We start from the raw sequence: 9,641 nt of genomic DNA, 5'->3' as shown, positions 1-9,641 counted from the left end.
TTCTTGCTTTTTCAGCGATGATTGATGGGACAGAAGTATTTATCAGCATACAATATGAAAACCCTCGATTCTGTCACTAAATAACGTCAGTGTGCTGCTTGATTAGGTAGTTTCTATTCTTTACTAATTCATTTTCATTTATGTATAGAAAATGTTAACAAAGAGCATTTATAGATCAGCTTTGTCCAAGTTCGGAGCTTGAAAGTGTTAACAGTCTGCCAATCAGCAGCCAGATAGTAAAACTGTCCAATAAATTAAATTCTAATATCTACATTATTATATAATACCATAATAAAAACAAGCACAATAAAACCATAAAATTTACTATCTAAATGCTAATTGAATTTGAAGTTTGTACAGGAGCTTCAAGATAGATGAGAGTGTTTGTGACTAACCTCTAAAATGAAACAGTCTGAGAAGAAAACAACAGTCTTTAAACTGTGATGAGGGGCTGTAAGCATCAATTTCTTGGCTATAAAAGCCTAAAAAAAAATATCCCAAGCTGTGAAGAAGTTGCTATTCAAGTAACACAGAGTGGAGGAGATGCAGCCGGTCTAACAGTGTGGAGCGTGTGAATGTCTGAGCAGTGAGTCACTGAGGTGTTGAAACAATCATGTGCTTTGCCAGGTGAACCTACTTTGCAAGATTTTGAAGTGTGTGAAAGGTGTCAAGTGACTCATGCAAACGAGCACTGCTGTTTGAACTGTCTCACTTTCTCCTCTGTCTGATTCTTCTTTTCTTTTGTATCTGTGGTTGCATGCGAGACAGACAGAGGAAAAACCCTCAGACTCAAACTGTTTTGTCATCATGACAGGGACGTTTCTGAGGTAGTAATTTCATCAGACACGCTGCATAGCGTGGGGCCTCCGAGGTGTCGCCATAATGATTACCACAACGATGAATGTACATAGAATACTGCTTAATCTGATCCTTGCTTCCTCTTCAGGCTTATAAATGTTATCTAAAATCAATCCAAAATTCATAAGCCTATTTTCCATTCAAGTGCTCCCAACACAAACATGCAGCCTGTGACAAAGCTTTACAGATAAGCATGACTTGGCATTGATGAGTCACAAGAAGTTTGAGGCCACTCTGTTTGTATTTGTTGTGTTTTTTGCCTGTATAGATAAATTTATTAAGAATAGATAAGCATATAAATATGTTGTGTATTTGCATTCCACTACTAGCTTAATCGCTCTTTTCTCTACCTTTTAGACAAAGTATTCAGTCTCACAGAGGACTGGAACTCATCTCCACATGCCTTTCTAAGAAGGAAAATGAAGTCCAGTACAGGTAGAAACGCAGTCTTTAGACATGTGGTTCCATGCCGCCCCCTTGTGAGCCTAAAGTTACACTACAGACCTTAGTTTGCTACTTGCAACACAACGGCATTGAAGGTTGACATGAACCTTGTGTTGGATTTAAGAGAAACCACATGGATGACTGTGAGACGTTGTGTGTAGAAGGTTTATGGAGAGACTGTGATGATGTGTGAGGTAATATTGTTTTCCAGAGGTGAAATAGTTCAGTGCTGTTATTTAACAGGGGCTGCACAGTGGGGTAGTGGTTAGCGCTTTGGCCTTGCAGCATGAAAATCCCTGGTTCAAATCCTGGCCTGGGCCTGAGATCTTTCTGCATGGAGTTTGCATGTTCTCTCTGTGCATGTGTGGCATTTCTCCGGGCACTCTGGCTTCCTCCCACAGTCCAAAAATATGCTGAGGTTAATTGATGACTCTAAATTGTCCATAGGTGTGAATGTGAGTGTGATTGTTAGTCTGTATATGTAGCCCTGCAACAGACTGGCGACCTTTCCCTGCCTTCGCCCGAGTCAGCTGGGATAGGCTCCAGCACCCCTGCAACCCTAGTGAGGATAAAGCGGTGTATAGAGGATGGATGGATGGATGTTATTTAACAGTTGAGGCTGTCGTGTTTCACTTGCTGCATTTCCACTCAAAGTGCTCAGAGGTTTTAGTCCCATGAAGTAAAACTTTAACTGACAGTGATGGCTGTCTGCAATCCACTACCAAGACTAAACAACTTGTAGTGTCCATGAAAAAGTTTGACCCCCTTTCCCGTGCAGGTTTTCCCTTTTCATTGATTGTCAGCATTAAATCATGGTGAATTTAATCTGCCTTTTTGGGATGACAATTTACCAACTAAAGACTGGTTCATGTCAAAATGAAAACCGATTTTTACAAAGTACATATAATAATAATAATAATCTAAATTTAAAATAAGTGATTGCATAAGCATTCAACCCTTTTAAAGTGACTCAGTTAATTTAACACAGGTGCAGCCAATTGTTGCTAAAAGTCACACAGTCTGAGGTCAGTGAGTGTGTCTCAAGTGACTGTAAAAAGTCCGTCAGTCAGACTCGACACTGTTTTTGGCGGACACCAAACACTGCAAATCATCACAAACACACCATCCCCACTATGACGCATGGCGGTGGCAGCATCATGATGTGGGGATTCTCCTCAGCAGGTCCTGGAAAACCTTCAAAGGTAGAGAGCAAAATGAATGCAGCAAAGTTTAGGAAAACCCTGGAGTACAGTTTGATGCTGTCTGCAATAGAGGTGCAGCTTGGAAGACGATTTGTTTTTCAGGAAGACAGTGAAAGCATACAGACAAAACTGTACAAAAATGTTTAATAGGAAACAAGGCGAACGCTTTGAAATGCAATCACTTATTCTTCTTTTTATATTTCTAGTTGATTTCCATTATCATGAACAATTCCATTTGCACTTTGGCACAAAAAAATCAGTTCATACTTCCTTGTGGGGCGGAACGTGCAGAGTTTCAAAGGTTCCTCACTCCTGAGGAAAGTACCTGCAGTGGAAAAACCTATTGATCGTGTTCAATCTGTTTTACTAAAAATGACGTAGTCCGTGAAACAGTGACGGCACCAACTTTGCATTTCATCACAGCTTTGAAGAGAAAATCCAATAATCTTAAGATATTTTTCACTTTCTTTTTCAGTGTATGACATATATTTCATGTTCTTCTTTAATACCAGTGCAAAGAAAAAATAAACTCCTAAACTCCTGGGTCTCAGAGTAGATGTCCTTGCTTTACCTTTTCCTTGCTACTGAAAAAGCAGGTAAACTAGGTTAAGATATGAGATACAGAGTAAGAGGAAGGAGAAATGACTGTGAAAAGGCTGCAGTGGGAACAGGAACGGCTCCCTTTCATGCCTGACTGGCTCCACTAATGAGCAAGGACCATTTGAAGATGACCTATACTGGATCACATGGAGAGCTCCACAAAAGGGCACAAACAAACTTTACATTATGTGCTTTTTTAGCTCCTGAGCTCCATCGTTAGCCTGGTGAAGAACAAAATCTCATTGTTTGTACAAATGGACATTGCATGTCAAGAATTTTGTGTCATTCTGCTAACGTTCAATTCAAACAATGATGCACAAACACAACAACAGCAGGAGATCTTCTTACCTGGATTGAAATCTTTTCTTTGGAGATGCTCCTTCTAATTAAGTCTCTGGTTATAATCTTGTTTGTTGATGGAAAAAAAGATTATTTATAATATTTGACAAAAAAATACAGTACCCTATTACTGCATTTGCATTTACAGTAGGATCGTTTTTACTGTAGCAACATTTACACTAAGAATTATCTCACTGTAAATGGGTACATAGGTACTGTGATTAAGTTTACAGTAAGCTTACTGTAAAACATTCTACAGCAACTTACTTGCCAATTGCTGCCAGTAAGTTACTGTACATTTTACGGTAAGCTTTTTACTGTGCATGATTGCGATCCTAAAATTGCCCGCTGCAGACTTATTGGGACTTATCCGTCAGAAATTATAGAAAAAACTGTGCAGCCTTGGCCGAGCACTGCGCTCTCTTTCTTGTTTTAAAATGCATCAGCATGCTCAAAATTAATCAGAACCTACTTAAGTGATTAAAGATGTGTACAGAAAGGAACTTTAGACTTACTGCACAAATTTGAAACATATTTTAGTTCAAATCAATTCTGCTCAGACGGCAACAAACGCAACTCTTACACAAAATAAAGATGAAAAAAACAATACACCTATTCTAAAAACAGGCACATTTAAAATACAAGAAAAGCACTCAGAGAGTGCAGTACTTCGCCAAGACTGTTCATTCCCTGACCTTGCGCTGAGTACAGGCGTGTGTTATGCATGTGTACATTATGTATAGATACCAAATCGCGTGACCTAAATATGTAGCGGGTGACGGGAATTGATGGGACTTCGAAACACTCCCACACTTTAATCAGGTGTTCCTTGTATCATTTCCGATAGGTCGGCAGTGATGGATTTGTAGAACAGTCGCAATCATGTAATCTTCAGCAGGCAGCTGACAAAGGGTTCGCTTGTTGTTATAGTCATGGTGACACCGTGCCGGCCGCTATATCTCGCAATAACAAATCCTTGGATTCAGATTACTGTATAGGCTGCATCGCTGCCAAAATCCAATGAGGTGATCCTTGTGTCTTTTCTGACCTTCTCTGAAAATTTCATCCAAATCCAATACTCCGTTTTTGAGTAATGTTTCACACAGACAGACAAACAGATTCGCAGACAAACATTCGCCGATCGTCACATAACTCTGCCGCATTTCTTGGTGAAGCAGTTTTTAATTGTCATTGCTATTATTTTCTACACGAGACACGTGTGATCACTGCTGCATTTCAAAGTCATCACTGAGTTGCTCATCTTGTTCCATTATAAATGCTTCGTTTTCGGCACTCAGGTTTTTTTTTTCCTCGCTTTTAGCTGTTTCAAGTAAACACAAGAGAACAAGGAAGGTTTCACTGCGCTCTGGCTCTCGTAAACAAACATGTGGCATCACAGGACAAGAGACTGACCATTGTTGTACATGGAAAAACACATCACGGTTCCACTGGGTGACAGGCACAGATCAATCACTGATGTTCAGCTCAGCTTCAAAGCTCGATTGTTGTGCATCCTGATTCCAGCAGACAGACGCTGTCAGCTGAAGTGATGGCTGAGGAGAAGATGGACTGTTTATCTGGTGCACAGACAAACAGCCTGCATGTATCAGAGCATATGGAGATAAGAGGAGAGCATGTGTTTCTGGCGGACATGTTTCTGCGGATACATTCACAATGAAAAGATGCACTGTAAAAAGTGGCTGTTTTTTCAACTGTAGTTTTTTTTTTTAAAGAATTACTAATATGTTACACGTTCCCTGTTTTGTAGGATTAAAGATAGTAGCTAGCAAACTCACCAGTTAACCATGAAAAAGCAGGCCAGAACTGTAAATAACAATTTTTGCTAGTGGTAAATTATTTTCTTTTTTTACAACATCTGGCTGTAAAAACATACATACAACACATAATGTCCACATGAATAATTTAGGAAATACATTAATAACAATAATATTAATAATATCATGTATTTTGTAATATTACACATTTCACAACATGTGAATATCAAATTTCACAGGTTTTACTTTATTTAAATAAGAGTGTATCATTATTTTACTGCTTTTATTTTTAGCATTTAAAAAAACATTTATTTATTTATTTATTTGCTTATCTTATTTTGTAGCAGAAGGGAAAAGCCGAAAGGAAAAGAAGAAGAAGAAGATTTAGTGACCAGTTTGTTTAGGAATCCTACCTACTGATGAGACTTGAGCTGGGTGTGAGAATAGAAGCAAACATTTTTGGGAGATTTTTCAGATATTTTCTGTATCTGATGGACCTTGACGTGAACATGACACACAGTGAAGCCAGTAATTTGCATATGAACGCTGGAGATCAATCAGAGGGTGTGGTCAGAGTGTGTTCCCTCTTCATTAACGGGACCAGGTTCATGTCCTGCCTCCCTCCTGATCAGCTGATCGGCTGAATGAACTGATCACCTCTTCAGGTCTGTCGTGCAGCACCGGGGAGAAAGAAGAGGAGGAGGAGGAGGTGTAGGAGCTGTAGGAGCTGTTGGTGGTGCAGCAGCAGCGGCAGAGAGGAGGTCTGAATCTGTATCTGAGCTCTGGGGAGAGGACTGGGCGCAGTATGGGCTGACTGACTGACTGACTGACCGGGGAGCCGCTGCGGGGTTTCTATTGTCTTCAGTGATGGATGAGCCGAATATCCTGAGACGCCGAGGTCTCCAGGTAAGCGGCGGCTGTCATGACAGCGCTCTGGCTCCGATCGTGGCTGTTTCCAGGCAAACGGGCTGATATGATCATGATGATGAGCAACTGGCGACGATGTGGAATTTCTCCGAGATCTGCTTTGGGTGTAGCGCTTGATCCGCTTCTGATTTTCCATTTAATGTATTTATTATCTCTTTATTCTCTGTGATAATCATGTGACACCGTTTGGAAAATATTATGTGTACTGATTGTTTTACCATAAACACCCGTCAGAACAGACGGTGAGTCCATAAATAGAAGCAATTAGGGCACATAATGAAATGTAAAGTCTGTAAATGTGATCTGCTCGTACTTGTGTGTTTATTTTGGAGCTCTTCCTTGGGGCTTTGGGTAATCTGGTTGCCTTGGTGATAGGAGCATGAAACCCAAGGGTTTGTGGAAGATTGGCAGAGATATCTCTTTAATCTCCTGGGTGCCATGTTTATTAGTCAGGAATGGGCAGAATAGGAGTGGTTAAGTGTTTTTTCTTGCACTACTTCACTCATGTGGATATTTTCTGAATAAATTGTAAAAGCTGCATTGTTTCCACCTGAGGTCTGACATGGAGGAGGTTTCTGATGAAAGGCTCACTCCACAGTGGGTGTTCCTGCTCAGTTACAGTAATTGCTTTCTTTCCCACCTTGCATTCATTGAGCGTAGATGAAGTGCAGCCCAGTCATTATATACTAATATAGAACCTGACCATCATCATCATAATTAAAATACTGCCAAAATATCCTTGTTTGGACTTGTGTTTACTGACCTTATTTTAAAATGTGATGTCAATGAGTCACTTTCTGCTATGAATTGTGAGAGTAATGGAGGGGAGTCTTAAAGTGATTTTGTCCAGAACCTCTCAGTGTGACAGAGTGCCACCCTGTCCGTCACATCCTGACGGGCAAGGACAGTTTTACAGTTGTCTGAGCTCTAACACAGTAGCCACGGGCTGGTGAGGATTTGCTTCCTGGCAATTATATGGCTACAAGGCCCACTTGTCATGCCAGAAACTAGGCCATATTATGGCTAATGCTATTTACACGGCACTGAAAGGAAAATAAGTGTGAGGGAAAGAGAAGGGTGGCATTTGGAAAGCCCCTATGACATATTATCATCTGAATTTAAAGTGTTACAGCAGCAAACAGTTTGCAACTTTTCTCTTCCTAAACCTGTCTTTCTGTACAAACACATAGAGGATGAGATGTGTTCCCTGATCAGGAAAAGATACAGATATGTGAAGAAGCCCTGAAGCCAAACAATAAACACCCCAGATATTTGCATTTCAAAGAAACACCATCAGAGCAAAAATGGAAGGAGCATTTTTTTAAAAGGAAAATATTCTCATTTCAGTCTTTCCCATCTTTTTGATTCTAGAAAGAACTGAGTCTTCCTCGCAGGGGAAATGTGTAAGTATCAGCTGGTTTATTCTGTGCAGTCTCTGTCTTTGTTTCCTTTTGCACCCCTTTATTCCCCTCAAACCAGACCAGCCAGATGTCTGTCACTTGTCAGCTTTATTGTGCATGCATGCCAGTTTCCACACCAGTATGTATTTACTCAGTCCTCCCCTGAGAGGCTGAAGCTTCTAAGAGTCCCGCGTGGAAGATAGAGCCGTCTCACCGCTCAGACTGGTTCTACGTAAACTTAGAAAGTGAGAGCAGAGACTATGATCTGTTCTGCATGCAGCAAATCTTCCCAGTATGTGAGAATCAATAATCTTGTCTTTTTTTGTTGCTAAAAATCCATGCTTATTGTGTTGTCTGAATCAGTTTTTACCATTTCACCAGAGCAGTGTGTGTTTAAATATTTGAATTGAGCGAGCAAGCTGAGCCAGATCTTGCAGGTAACTGCTCAGGTGTTTTTCTGAGATTGGTTTTCCTGCCCAGAATTCAAAGTAATCGCTTCATCGTTACAGCTGACATCAAGTTTTAATACCATCTCAGTGACACATGTGAACAGCATGAAGGAAGTCGCCTGTGAATTTGTTGCCCAGTCTGAATAACATCAATCCTTACACTGATTCTTACCTGTTCAGGGGCTTTCCCCTTGTTTATTATGTGAGCTTAAGTCAAGAGAGTTTCACTCTAGGTGAGTGAGGTAATACATGAATCACTGCCAACAGGAACAGTTGGTGTCAAGTTACAGATTTAAAGGTTTTTCATGAGATACATATGTTTGTGCTGCAGCTGTCCTTGTGCCAATTAAGTGTAAGACAAACAAGGAAATTTTCATTGTAAGTGCTACATCTGGGCCATTCTGTTTGTGAGCTAAAAGCTGCTGCTGTTTGTGATTATCATGAGATCTCTAGCGTGTCTGTGTCTGGAAAAATTTTTAGGATTTTTCTGTCTTGTATGTTAAACGTTATGATAGCTCACAGGGCTGGATTAACTCACTATGGGGTAAAAAAAAAAAAAAAGATATGAGCTGTGGGCTTCTGCTGTGTTCTAATTAGGTTAACGAGAACAAATAGGCACCATGAAAATCTTAACACAGACAGAAAAAACAAAAAAGACATTGTATCTACAAGTAATCATAGAACCACAAACCAATTGGCAATGAATCTGGGGCTCTTGGTTGCCCTGGAGCTGTGGGGCTGTAGGGCAGTTGCCAAATTTGTAGCCTAGAATTACTGTGTTGCTACTAACATGCTAAATAGAACATGTATAAATTATGATGTCGTATAGCCTTGCTTCTGAATCTCCTTATTTCAATTTACGTAGTCACAGTTCATGCCTGTACTTTTTAAATTCAAGTGCACAGTTTGAACTCATGGGACCATATTTTGAACAGTCGTTGAAATCTATTAAAATCACACAAGCATCTTCTTCTTCTCTGATGACAAAAATCAACTTCCAAAACAAGTAATCAGATTACCACCAACCAACTAGGAATGAATCGTGGACTTTTGGGTGCCCTAAAGGCCTCAGGGGCTCAGGGCAGTTGCTCATTTTGTCCACTTGGTAATTCAACACTGAAGCCTAGAATTGTTGTGTTGATACTTAAATATACCATGCAAAAGTTATTAAATACTATATCCATGCATCTGAATCTTTAATTTCAATTTCATCACATTTAATTGCTTAGTTTAACATTCCAGGTTACAATTAGAGCATAGGGCCACGTGTTGAACAGAAATGTGCGAAAATCACATGAGGATCTATATACACCCTGATGGCAAAAATGCAGATTTCAAAACCGGTAATTCCATAGCCATGAACAAACTGGCAGTGAATCTTGGACTTCTGGGTGCCCTGAAGCTCTGGGGCCATAGGGCTATTACCCACTTCAGCCAATTGGTAATCCAACCTCAAAGAATAGGAGGATTGTGTGGTTACTTAAATATATCATGCGGAAGTTATTTTCATAATATGACCTTGTTTCTAAGTCTCAATTGCTCATTTTTGAAGCTTTAAAAAACAGTTCGAACCCATGAGATATTTTTTGAACAGTCCTTGAAATCTGCTAAAATCATATGAGGATTTTCCCTGATGACAAAAATGCC

Source organism: Acanthochromis polyacanthus, chromosome 9 (assembly GCF_021347895.1).
Source record: "Acanthochromis polyacanthus isolate Apoly-LR-REF ecotype Palm Island chromosome 9, KAUST_Apoly_ChrSc, whole genome shotgun sequence".
NCBI lineage: Eukaryota > Metazoa > Chordata > Actinopteri > Pomacentridae > Acanthochromis > Acanthochromis polyacanthus.
Note: the sequence above shows the minus strand (reverse complement) of the source record.